We start from the raw sequence: 13,370 nt of genomic DNA, 5'->3' as shown, positions 1-13,370 counted from the left end.
AACATGGCTGGAGTGAAGAACACCGCAAGATTTGATTGTAGTGGAAAGGAAGATGAAGGAATGCCAGAAAGAGAAGAATTTATACGCACCATCATTATGGAGTTGCTAAGCATCAATTTGGAGGAGATTCTTGGCATCCAGAGGAATGGGAAGGAAGAATTCTTTGATGTCGCCATGATGGGTGAGCCGAGTTTTAAATCTCTATTAAAGGCCTGTAAGGAAAAAGAAAATGTGGAACCTTTGAAGCAATTTAAAGTTCAGTCTAGGGAAAGAAAAAAATTCAGAGTTTTAACAATTAACTTGTTTGACATGAATGTGTCTGATCAAAGTGTTAATTTGTTTCTGACGAAATATGTAGATATTCTTTCTGGGCCAAGATATAGGAGAGATGGTTTGGGTGTGTGGAATGGGCAGAGACAATATAGTGTGCTCCTGAGGGAAGATCCGAATGGACATCAGGGTTTTTTACATCCTCCTGCAAAGTGTAGGGTGGAGGGGGTTAATGGCTACATCCTATATTCAGGTCAACCCCAGTTTTGTAGGAAATGCCAAAAGTATGGTCACAGTGAGCAGAACTGTGAAGAGATGAGATGTTTTAATTGTGGAGAGAAAGGGCATTTTTCCTATGAATGCAAAAATTCAAAAAAATGTCACAATTGTGGAGATGCAAGCCATGTCAGGAGAGACTGCAGAGAAAGAAGATCCTATGCAGGGGTTTTTGAGAACCTACCTCCCGTTGAGGATGTTATGAGGGAGTGGAGGTATAAAAACAAGAAACAGCAAGAGGAGGGTCCGGCAGCCTCCTTAACTGATAAGGAGGTTGTGGCAGCAGCGGAGGAGGTGGCAGGTGTAGAAGCTGCAATGGAGGTCACAGCAATCGCGAGAACGGAGGTAGAGGAAATATCTAATACAAACAAAGAAATAAATCAGGTTTTACCTGTCAACTTACCTGACAACTTACCTGGGAAAGTGGCTAGATCTTCTGGTGCATCCTGGGGGGAAGAAATGGAGTCTCAGGCTAGGGAAGGTATTGCAGCAGAGGGAAGTCAGCTTCTGGGCCATTCCGTCCCTATAGAAGAAGGAAAGTGGAGTGTTGAAAAGAGAAGAACAAACAAAAGGAAGTGTAAGGAGCTAGCAGAAAGTGAAAACAAAATTTATTTGGTGGACACTTCTAATTCCTATGAAGTACTCGAAGAGGAAGAAACTTCTGTGGTTGAGCCTTCAGAAGCAGGAAGCTCTCCTTTGATACCTGAGCTGACACCATCAGAGGAGGAGGATGATGGCAGCAGTAATAATAGTGCAGATTCACAGACTATCCCTTGTGGTCAGGAGGTGGCAGTGTCAGATGTGGATTCTCAGAATTCAATGGATTTTTTGGAGCAGGATGATGTAGCTAAAGTTGCTGTAGTTATGGGAATGGAAGAGAAACCCTAATTCTTTTTGATGGACTTCAAGGTAGTAACTTTAAATGTAAGGGGTTTAAGGGACAGGGAGAAAAGAGCTGCAATATTTTTGTCTTTGGCATTGATGCCCTTTAACATTTGTTTTTTGCAAGAGTGTCACCTTCGGGATGAAATGGACTTCAAAAAGTTCTCAAGGGACTGGACTGGGGGGGTTTCATTTTGGAGTGTGGGTAATGTACACTCTGATGGATTGGGGGTACTGGTGAAGGGTAGTGAAATGATTATTGAAAATGTGTTAACAGTGGTACCAGGGAGATTAATGGTAGTAGATGGTATGATGGGGGGCAGAAATATAGGCTTATTAACATCTATGCACCATGCAATCCTACCAAAAGATTACAGTTTTTCAAGGATTTTGTGTTTTTGTTAGATACTAACAAAAAGGTCATATTGGGAGGTGATTTTAATACTTCGGTAGATAGTACAGAAAGGGGAGCTGAGCTGGATTTTACAGGGAAATATCTGTTAAAAGAAACTCAAAATTATAAATTAAAGGATGCATATAGAGGGTTGTATAAAGATGGAGTGGGGTACACATGGAGGAACACTAGAGGGCATCAAAGCAGGTTAGATTATTTTTTCACTTCACAAGAGATTAAGGTTAAAGAGTGTAAGATTTTACCATGTTGGGGGTCTGACCATGATATGGTAGTGATGTCAATAGAGGGGGGTACAGTGAATATTGGGAAGGGGTTTGGGAAATTTAATATTAGTTTACTACAGGACGAGACATTTGTGAAGAGTTTGAGAGAATTCTATAAATTATGGCAAGAATTTAAGGGGGGGTTTAGCAATATTTTAGTTTGGTGGGAGAAATTGAAAGTTAATCTAGCAGAATTCTGCAGACGGTACTCCAAGGAGAAGAGAGAGGAGGAGAGAAGAGTGGTGAGGAGGGTAAATAGGAGGTTACAAAGGCTAATAGGTGAAAGGAATAGGGGGTTAATGGTAGAAGAAGAAATTATAGAGGCAAAGAAGGAAATTAAGGAGTATTATGTGAATAGAGTTAAAGAATTTGCCTTCTTAGCAAAAGAAGAGGAGCGAGAGAAAGATGAGAAAATAACAAAATATTTTTTTCAGACAGTCAAACAAAAACAAAGAAGAGAATGGGTGGAGGGTGTGGTCACTAGTGAAGGGAAGGTAGTGAGTAGAAAGGAGGAAGTGTTTGATCATGTGTGTTCTTTTTACAAGGAGATGTTTGCTGAAAGAGTTGTGGACGAGGAGAAGGGTGAGGTGTTGTTAAGTAAATTAGGGAGAAAGTTGGGTGAGGAGGATAAGGTTGAATTGGAGGGGGAAATTAAAGTGGCAGAAGTAGAGAGGGCTTTATTGGCTATGAAGGGGAATAAGACCCCTGGGGGGATGGGCTTCCGAAAGAATTTTATGTTTCACTGTGGGATTTAGTTAAAAAGGATTTGGTGGAGGTGTATAAGGAAATTTTTAAGAGAAAGGAGCTTAGTGAGTCAATGAAGACAGGGATTATTCACTTAATATATAAAAAGGGGGATAAGAGAGACATTAGAAACTGGAGACCAATAACATTATTATGTGTGGACTACAAAATTTTAAGTAAGGTATTAACTAACAGATTAAAGGAAGTGATGGGAGTTGTGGTGAGTGAGGACCAAACTTGTGGGGTGAGAGGCAGGACGGGGTCTTACAATTTATCTTTAATAAGGGATCTGATTAGTTGGGCAGAAGATAGAGATTTGGCTTTGGGGATTTTAAGTTTGGATCAAGAAAAAGCTTTTGATCGGGTGAATCATAATTTTTTGTTTAAAGTGTTAAAGAAAATGAATTTTGGGGATAATTTTGTGGCCTGGGTGAAGGTGTTATACAATAATGTTTGTAGTAAGGTTAAAATTAATGGAACTCTGGGTGCCTCAGTGAAGCAGAAAGGAGGGGTTAGGCAAGGGTGTCCTCTTTCTCCATTGTTATATGTATTATTCATTGAACCTTTTGCAGAGATGTTAAGGCAAGAAAAAGGGATTGAAGGGGTGCATATCCCTGGGGGAGGTGGAGAGAGGGCCAAAGTGGCTCAGTACGCAGATGACACTACTGTTTTTTTCACCACAGATAGGGGCTTGGACAAGATAGTAGAGGTGTTGGGGTTATATTGTGAAGCTACAGGGTCTGCAATTAATGTGGGAAAATCTGCAATAATGTACTGTGGTAGTTGGAGGAACAGGAAAGACATAAGGCACGGGTTTTCTATTTGCAATGATGGGCTAAAAATTCTAGGAGTTAAATTTTATAACAGCGATTCAGCTGGAAAGAATTGGGAGGAAAAAATTGAAAGGGTGAGGAAAAAAATAGGCTTATGGAAAACTAGGCGGCTTAGTATTACGGGTAAGGGGTTAGTTGTTAAGGCTGATGTTTTATCAGGTTTGATTTACTTAGCCCTAGTCTTTCCTGTTCCAACTAAGTATAAATTGATTTTAACAAGGTTAGTGTTTTCCTTTATTTGGGGAGGCAGGTATGAACCGGTTAAAAGGGAACACATGTATTTGGAGATTGAAGAGGGGGGGAGGGGTATAGTGTCTATTCCTTTGAAATTGGAGATTTTGTTTGTATGTTTTATAGTGAAAATACTAAAGGAAAAGGTACGGCATAAGGCATATTATTTTATGAAACTTTGGGGGGCTTTTTTAGTTAAAGGTTTAGTGTCATGGGATAATGTGGGACCAAAGGCTGAGCAGTTACCATGGCACTATGAAAAGGTGTCACTATTTTTAAGAGCACACCCAGAGGTGCTCAAGGATGATTTGGTAGAGGAGCATAAGAAAATGTATAAAGTTTTAAAAGAAAAAATGCTACTATCGGGGTGAGGAAGGCAGGTGCTAGGAAAATTAATTGGGGGGCAATACAATTAAAAAATCAGCCAAATGAAATAAAGGATTTGAATTGGTTGGTGGCCTTAGATAGGTTACCTGTCAGAGAAAGATTGCGTAGGGAAGGTCAGATTCTCAACGGCAGGTGTCCAAGGGGGTGTCCGCAGGAGGAGACGGTATGGCATGCCTTCTGGAGTTGTCATCTGGTTAATGGTTTTTGGGGAGAAATTAAAAAGTTATTAAGGTTAGTTAAAGAAAATCTTGATTTAAGTCCAGAATTTATATTATGGGGGGAAGGGTTGGAAGGGATGGGGAGTGAAGTTGGGAGAGTAATTTGGGGAATTATTAGTATTGGGAAAGAAATTGTGTGGAGGGATAGGAATGAGCAGTGTAAAAAAAAGAAACAAGGGAAGTCGGTAGTACAGTTGGTTTGTGAAACGAAATCACGGGTGAAATTAGAATGTAAGTTGGAAATCAGGAAGATGGGGGAGGTAGCATTTAATCAAGGTTGGGGGAGGCTGGGAAGGGAAATTTGTGTAAATAAAATTTAATAATGTGAATATGAATAATTGGGAAAACTGTGATGAAGATATGTGGTCTGTTAATTTCTGGGAAAATAGTGAGACTAATTTCTGAGCAGTAAAAAAAAAAAAAGAAAAAAAAAAAAAAAAAAAATCTGTTCTTATCAGTTTAATATCTGATACGTCCCCTATCAAGGGACCATATATTAAATTGATTTTTGGAATCGGGAGATGGAACAGGGGCTTGCTCCGTCCACTCCACGCATCGGCCCGGTATTGCAGTACCTCCGGGAACGGTGCACACCTTTCTCTAACGTTGGTCAAAGTCAGATCTGGATCTCTCCTGTGAGCATTTTGTCTACCCCTGCTGGAGGGAGAGTGCCAGTGTTGATGCAAGTTTTCCCGCCGTTTTACTTCTTTTTTTACTTTCTCTCTTTCTTTCTTTCTCTCTTTCTTTCTCTCTTCCTTTCTCTCTTTCTTTCTCTCTTTCTTTCTTTCTTTCTCTCTTTCTTTCTTGCTGTCTTTCTTTCTTTTATTCACATGTGGTGATGATGTAGACAGCAGCAGTTTGTTTCCTGGGAGCATGCAGCTAACCAGTCAAGTGTGGTGGAACATGTCCCTATGCCAGGACCTTCTTAGCAAGCCAGCCAGCCAGCGAGGCACAGTTGTAGTTACCCAAGGCACCTTGCACAGCATAGCAGCTTGGCATGACTATTTGTAAGACGCACTCCGCCAGTTTATGTTTTGTTTTTGGTGTTATGTGTGTGTTTTTGCTTTGTTTTGTTTTCTCCTGCTTAAATTGCACATTTCCCCTCTGGAAGCAGCAGCCCGTTTTTTGGGGGTCTGCTTGTGCTTGGAATTTTGCACCCACCTTTGAATCCCCCTGTGCCGTCCGGGCTGGGGGGCCCCGGGCAAGGGCCAAGTCGCCATCGCTTCTCGGCCTCTTGGCTAAGATCAAGTGTGTGTGGCTTGTCCGCAGCAGTTGATTGGAGAAGAGATAGGTAAGGTAAGGTAAGGTACGGTACGGTACGGTATGGTAAGGTAAGGTAAGGTAAACGGTGGCAATATTGTTTGCTGGTAGCTGAGGTCCTATTGAGGAGAGAGTTGTTGGGGCTGTTTCGGTAAGTATTTCGCTGTTTTTTCAGGTAAGGGGGACCCTTTGAGGGCACCTTATCTGGGCCTTTTGTTCTATTATATCTGTGTTTCTTGTTTGGTTGTAAAGTGTAGATCAAGATGGCTTTCCGGAAGTTTTCGGAGCGTCGCTTTAATTGTTTGAGGATTGGCATTAAAGCCGAGTATATGGTTGGGGTGGAGAAAATTGAACTAAACCGGCTTGAGTTTTCACGGCAAATTCTGCAGAAGGAATTGGGATTTAAGCCTGAAGAGTTGAACTGTTTGATTTCTGTGGGGAAGGGGAATGAATGGGATGTTAGTTTTTGTAAGAGAGAGTCTATGGAGAGGTGCCAGGGGCTGTTTGAACAGTCTCTTCAAAGTGAGGTGATGAAGAAGTTTCAGCTGACAGTTCTGACAGACACATCAAAAAGGGTGGTGATAGTTAGAATGGGTTCAGAGATGGTGGAGGGTAAGGATGTATGTACATGGCTAGCAAGGTACTGTAATTCAGTGGAGGAAGCAGTAAAGGTAACTGATAGTGATAATGTATGGACAGGAGCCTGGAGGGTGCGTGTAAGTTTGAAGAGGGATAGGAGTGGGTATGAGGGATATGGGATTATACCATCGGAGATCTCCTTGGGGAATAACCGAGGCTATGTGCATTATTTTGGGCAGCCTAAATTGTGTAGGAGGTGTGGGGCGATGGGTCACTTAGCAGCTGGGTGCACAAAAATCATTTGCACTGTTTGTAAGAAGGAGGGGCACGTGGCGAGTGAGTGTGAGATGAAAAGGACTTGTAATTTGTGTGGGAGTGGAGAGCATTTTTTTAGTAATTGTCCCCACTCTTTTGCAAATAGGACTAGGGGGAGGGAGGAGAGTGAGAGGGAGGAGAGAGAAAGAGAGGATAGGGAGGGACAGAGGGAGAGAGGGAAGGAGGAGAAAGCGAGGGAGGGAGAGGAAGAGGGGAAGGGTAGGGAGAAGGGTGAAGGGGTGGGGCAGGAGGAGGGTAGTGAGCATGGGGGAGGGGAGGAGTGGATGGAGAGTTGTGAGCAGGGAGAGGGAGAGAGTAAGCATGGGGGGGAAGGGGGGATGAGAAGTAAGCTAGCCGGGGACCTTGCAGTATCAGAGTCAGAAGGGGAGTATGAGGATAGTGACACAGGGAGTGTGGTGGAGGTGCAGATCAATAGGGGGGAGTGGGGGGGAGGGAGTCAGGGGGGGGGAGCGGCACAAGATACCGGGGGCTCAGGGAAGAATGGGGCAGGGGAGGGCGAGGAGGTATTAGAAGAAGGGGAGGAGGGTGAGAGTGGGATGGATCAGGAGAAGGGTCCAAGTAAAAGGAAATCGGATGGGGATGGGGGTGTGAGGACGGAGGGGGTGGTGGAAAGGAGGAAAAAAAAAAAACGAGGGGTCAGGAGAGCGGAGGTGGTCTGCTCGTCGCCGAGCTCTGTTGGGTCCTTGAGAGAAGAGTATGGGGGAGAGGGGAGAGCGGGGGAGGGTGGTAGTGATTCCTTTTTAGACAATATGGGGGTGAAGGTTTTTGCGGGTGAAGTGGGTGAGGAGTCTTCAAATTCAGAATGGTAAGGTCACTAATAATTTGGTTGAGTGTTGTGATGGCGTTGTCCATAGCAACTATTAATGTGAGGAGTGTGAGGAGTAAGGATAGGTGCAAAATGATTTTAGATTCTTTGGGTAGTGTAAAGGCAGATGTGCTGCTGTTACAGGAGTGTGGTCTCCCCTTTAGAGAAGCTTATAAGGAATTTGAGAGTATGTGGGTGTATGGTGCATCGGTGTGGTCAGGGGCAAATGGTTGTAAGAATGCAGGTGTGGCTGTGTTATTCAAAAATAAAAATATAGAGATTAAAAGTAAAACTGTGGTTGAGTGTGGGAGAGCTGTGGTAGTGGATGTGGAGTGGATGGGGAAGGAGGTGAGGGTTATAAATGTGTACGCCTCGCCAGATAAGCATGAAAGGGTTGAGTGCTTTGAGAAACTGAGGGTGTTTGTGAAAACATCAAAGATTGTGATTTGGGGAGGGGACTTCAATTGTGTGTTAAGCGTGAGTGATAGGAAGGGTGAGGGTGTGAAGCTGGATAAAACCTCTAAGATGTTGGGGAGTATTGTGCAGGATGCTCAATTAGTAGATGGGTTTAGGAGGTTGTATCCAGGGCTATCGGGATACACGTGGTCGGATACAACGGGTGTGAGGGCTTCTAGGATTGACTTTATTTTTTCTTCAAAGGAAGTGGAGTGGGTGGCATGTGTGTGTGTGCCTGTGTTTTATTCTGACCATGTGATGGTGTGTGCGGAGGTGAAACTGGAAGGGGTGTGTGTGGTGGGGAGAGGGGTGTGGAAGTTAAATGTGAGTGTGTTAAAGAATAAGGATGTTATGAGTGAGTTTGAGAGGAGGTACAAGGGGTGGCAGTCATTGAAAGAAATGTTTGATTCAGTGGGTGAGTGGTGGGAGTGTATAAAAAATAAAATTAAAAAGTTTTTTGTGGAAGTGGGGGTGTGGATGGCAAAAATGGAGAGAAAGAAGGTGAGCCGGTTGCAAAGGAAGTTGAATAGGATGTATGAATTGGGGAGTATGGGGTGTAATGTGGCGAGTGATGTGTGTGAGATTAAGAACAAATTAAAAGTGCTGCATGTAAAGAGAACCGAGAGTGTGATTGTGGAGAGTAAGGTGCGGCATTTGGAGGAGAACGAGAAGTGCTCTAGGTACTTCTTTAAGAAAGTGATGAGTGGCAGTAAGGTGTTGTATGGGTTGAGAGATGAGAGTGGGGTGGTGAGGAAGGAGACGGAGGGCATGATAGATGTGGCTGAGAGGTTTTACACCAAGTTGTATGAAAGGAAGGTGATTGATGAGAGCATGGTGAGTGATATGTTGGAGGGGTTGGAGAGGAGGGTGTGTCAGGGTGAGGTATTGAACGGGGTGATCTCCCTGGAGGAGGCTGCTGCTGCTATGGAGTCTTTCAGGGACGGGAAGACGCCGGGCGGGGATGGTCTGCCCAGAGAATTCTACAAGACCTGTTGGAACTTGGTTGGGCCGGACTTAACCAGGGTGTTCAATGAGACTTTGCTGAAGGAGGAGATGCCGGCATCCTTTAGACAGGGGATTATAGTGCTGGTCTTTAAGAAGAACTGTAAAGAGGAACTGGCAAACTGGAGACCTCTAACCCTTTTAAATGTGGATTACAAATGTTTTTCTAAGATTTTAACTTGCAGAATGAGGACGGTGATAGAAGAGGTGATCCATCCGGATCAGACCTGTGGCGTTCCAGGGCGGAAGATTACGGATAGCCTTATCTTACTGAGAGATGCTGTCTTTTTTGCACAGGACCGTAAGGTGCCGGTATGCCTTTTGAATTTGGACTTGGAAAAGGCATACGACAGGATCTCTCATGAGTTTATGCTCCAGGTTTTGAGAAAAATGGGGTTTACAGATCAAATTGTTAAGTGGGTAAGTCTCCTCTATAGTAATATAGGGAGTAGAGTGAGTATCAATGGGAAGCTATCCGGTCAAATTGATATCAAGAGTGGAGTAAGACAAGGCTGCCCGCTGTCCCCCCTGCTTTTTATCTGTTGTATGGAACCTTTGGCTCAGGCCCTCCGTAAAGACAAGGTGATCAGGGGGCTGGCTATCCCGGGGGGTGGAGGAGCTGAGGCAAAGTGCGTCTTGTATATGGATGATGTGAATGTGTTGTGTGTGAGTGAGAGAGCAATTAAACGAGTGTTGTGGCAGTGTGAGTGTTTTTGTGTGGCCTCCGGGTCCAAGTTGAATAAGGAGAAGTCGGAGTGCATGTTGTTTGGGGGATGGGAGGGGGTACCGGATGTTGGGGTATGCGTGAAAACTGATTTTATAAAAGTTTTAGGTATAAGGATGGACGCCACAGGATCTGGTCTGAGCAATTGGGTGGAGGTCTCAAAGAAAGTGGGCCAGAAAATGGGGCTGTGGACACAGAGGAGCCTGACACTGGAGGGGAAGGTGCTCATTGTCAAGGCGGTCATTCTCCCCTTGCTTCTGTATGTGGGAGTGGTCTTCCCACCCCCCAGGGCTGTTATCACAGTTTTAAAAAGGCAGATGTTTCGGTTTTTTTGGGGTGCCAAGTGGGAGCGTTTGAAGAGAGAGGTGGTGTGTAAAGGGGTATTAAAGGGTGGTAAAGGGCTTCCGGAATTGGAAACGTTTTTATATGTTCACGCAGTTTGCAGGCATGTTGAATTGGTGTTAAGAGGGGAGTGTCAAGGGGCTTTGTTTGTGAGGTTTTTTATGGGGGCGTTTTTAAGGTTTCTAGGAATTTTAAAGATCCCCCTTACTGTCCCGATTGTTTTTGATCCTCCCTTTGGGTATGCAGTGTTTAAAGAGTTCTTAAAGGGGAAACTGACGGGGAAGGTTGACAAAGACCTGCTTTTAAAACCAAGAAAACTGCTTTCTTTTGTGCAGGAGAGTGTGACCACATGTCCTATAAAGAGGGTTGCAGTAGGTGATCCAGAGAAGGTGTGGTGGAATGCTGCCCATCCTGCTTTGATGAACCAGCATAAAGACCTGGCCTGGCTTATCATGCATGAGGTGTTGCCGGTGAGAGCGGTGATGCATGGCAGAGGGATGTGCAAGACCCCTAGCTGTCCTTTTCAGGGCTGTGGGGCGGAGGAATCGGTGTGCCATCTGTTGTGGGAGTGCGAGTCTGCCAGGCGCTTGTGGAGAAAGGCGTCCCCCCTGTTGGCTGTGTGGATGGAAGGCACCCTGTTGGAGGAACAGCTGGTTTTGTATGGCCCAAAGAAGAAGGAGGAAGGCTCATGGCAGCTCTGGTGTGTGGTGAACTGTTTTAAGGAGGCCCTGTGGAAGGCAAGGAATATCCTGGTCTTGAAATCTGAGACCTTGAGCTGCCGTGTGACCTATGAGATCGGCCAAAGGGCCATACGGGACTATGTATTGCGTGATGTCAACAGGAGGGGGCGTGAAGAAGCAGAGAGGATCTGGCGGTGGGAGAAGTGGCCGGGCAGTGCTGGTGCTAGGTTGGAGTGTCTGGGCTTGTCAAGGCAGGATGAGGACTTTATTTAAGGACATGCACTCTTTTGTACAAACGTGTTTTAGAGGTGCCTGTTAACTATTGTTATTGTGAATTGTATGTGTTAGTTTTGTAATTGTGTATTGTGTTGATTGTAAAAATAAATAAAAAAAAAAAAAAAAAATCTGTTCTTATCAGTTTAATACCTGATACGTCCCCTATCAGGGGACCATATATTAAATTGATTTTTGGAATCGGGAGATGGAACAGGGGCTTGCTCCGTCCACTCCACGCATCGGCCCGGTATTGCAGTACCTCCGGGAACGGTGCACACCTTTCTCTAACGTTGGTCAAAGTCAGATCTGGATCTCTCCTGTGAGCATTTTGTCTACCCCTGCTGGAGGGAGAGTGCCAGTGTTGATGCAAGTTTTCCCGCCGTTTTACTTCTTTTTTTTTTTCTTTCTCTCTTTCTTTCTTTCTCTCTTTCTCTCTTTCTTTCTCTCTTTCTTTCTTGCTGTCTTTCTTTCTTTTATTCACATGTGGTGATGATGTAGACAGCAGCAGTTTGTTTCCTGGGAGCATGCAGCTAACCAGACAAGTGTGGTGGAACATGTCCCTATGCCAGGACCTTCTTAGCAAGCCAGCCAGCCAGCGAGGCACAGTTGTAGTTACCCAAGGCACCTTGCACAGCATAGCAGCTTGGCATGACTATTTGTAAGACGCACTCCACCAGTTTATGTTTTGTTTTTGGTGTTATGTGTGTGTTTTTGCTTTGTTTTCTCCTGCTTAAATTGCACATTTCCCTTCTGGAAGCAGCAGCCCGTTTTTTGGGGGTCTGCTTGTGCTTGAAATTTTGCACCCACCTTTGAATCCCCCTGTGCCGTCCGGGCTGGGGGGCCCCGGGCAAGGGCCAAGTCGCCATCGCTTCTCGGCCTTTTGGCTAAGATCAAGTGTAGTATCTGTTCTTATCAGTTTAATATCTGATACTCTGGCTTCTCTTCAGTTCGAATAAATCTTTCTAAGACTAAGGCTTAGAGGGTAGTGGCATTGCCCGCTCCCTCCGAGGGTCTGTGAGAGGTTTGTTCGAGTGAGGAGGAACAGAATTTGTTTTATTTTTGACTGGCTTTCTTCAGCTCGGCAACTTTTTGGAAGACTAATGCTCAGTCTGGTTTTGGCTTGCCCAATCCAAGCCGAGGGTCTTTCAAGATTTTGTTGACTGTTGAGTGCAGTTTTTTCTTTTTCAGGCGGTTCCAGTTTTTTTCTTTTTCAGGCGGTTCCGGCTTTTCCAGACGTTCCTGGAGTTCGAGAGAAGGAGGACCTACCATCCAGACGACCTTTGAGGACCCTTTGATGACCTAGACGACCTCATCCCCAGCCCTTGATTGTAATCGAGATCCAGACCGAGAGAGCAGCAGGCGCCCAGCAGAGGGCGCCATCTGGGAGGAGCAGAGGGCGGCCCCGGACCCCGAAGAGGCGTCACAGCCACGATTCTTCCTACGTGGTCTCGGTGCCAAGCAGCGCCCCCTACTCCGCCAGGGAAGGACACCGTTCACCTGGGGAGGGGGTCCCTCTTGCGAGGCGACCATCTCCTCAGGGACTAAAGTAATAGTTCCTTCAACTGCCCAGATTTGCTGCTTACGTTGTCTCTTTTCCGTAGAGAGAGACAACCCGGACGTCCAGAGGCTTCTCCCACCCCAATCGGAGGAGCCAGCTGAAGGATGGCGTTCCGGCCAACCCAGGAGACCAGGAGGCACAATGCGGTGCGCTTCACAAGAAACAAGCAAGATGAAACGGAACCAGGACTGACGAGACTGGAGTTCAGCCGGACCATTCTTCAGAGGGGTATGGGTTTTTCCCCTTCTGACTTGAATTGTTTGGTGAAATTGCCAGGGCTTAAGGAAGTGTTTGAGGTCAGTTTTAGGAACCCCCAAAAGTTACAAGAAATGTGGTCCTTTTGGGGGGAGAATAAATATCTCGCTCCATACAAAGAATTTTGTGTGGATGCACTGACAGACAGAGAAATGAAAGTTGTTACTGTCCAATTTTTCAATGAGGCTGTTAGCGACTATGATATTACAACATGGCTTAACCGCTATGGGAGGGTGTCATCAGAAGGGAGGAAAATTACAGACGAAGATGGGGTTTGGACAGGAGCCAGAAAGTGGCTGGTACGCCTCAATGTTGATCCATCGGGCATTGGAGGCGTCCGCCACATTCCAAACTCCATAGTGTTAGGGCCCAACAGAGGGCTGGTATTCTATAATGGGATGCCAAAACTCTGCAGGAAATGTGGGGAATTAGGACACCTGGCGGCCGCATGTACTGTAGTCAAGTGCAGGAACTGCGGCGCCCCCCACGAGACCAGCCACTGCAGAGAAGAGAGGCAGTGCAATTTGTGTGGAAAGAAGGGGCACCTGTTTAAGGACTGCCCCTCTTCCTATGCCAAC

The 13,370-nt window shown here is 45.3% G+C and overlaps 3 pseudogenes; all 3 read left to right on the top strand.

Moving 5' to 3' along the window:
* The first annotated feature begins 4,913 nt into the window (after positions 1 to 4,913).
* Positions 4,914 to 5,116, top strand: LOC131738525 (U2 spliceosomal RNA; annotated as a pseudogene).
* Positions 5,117 to 11,047: 5,931 nt separating this feature from the next.
* LOC131738508 (U2 spliceosomal RNA) lies at positions 11,048 to 11,260 on the top strand (annotated as a pseudogene).
* A 583-nt stretch (positions 11,261 to 11,843) lies between these two features.
* LOC131738559 (U2 spliceosomal RNA) lies at positions 11,844 to 11,941 on the top strand (annotated as a pseudogene).
* Positions 11,942 to 13,370: the final 1,429 nt, after the last annotated feature.

The sequence above is a fragment of the Acipenser ruthenus genome, chromosome 10 (assembly GCF_902713425.1).
Source record: "Acipenser ruthenus chromosome 10, fAciRut3.2 maternal haplotype, whole genome shotgun sequence".
NCBI lineage: Eukaryota > Metazoa > Chordata > Actinopteri > Acipenseriformes > Acipenseridae > Acipenser > Acipenser ruthenus.
Note: the sequence above shows the minus strand (reverse complement) of the source record. Positions and strands in the feature narration are given on the sequence as shown.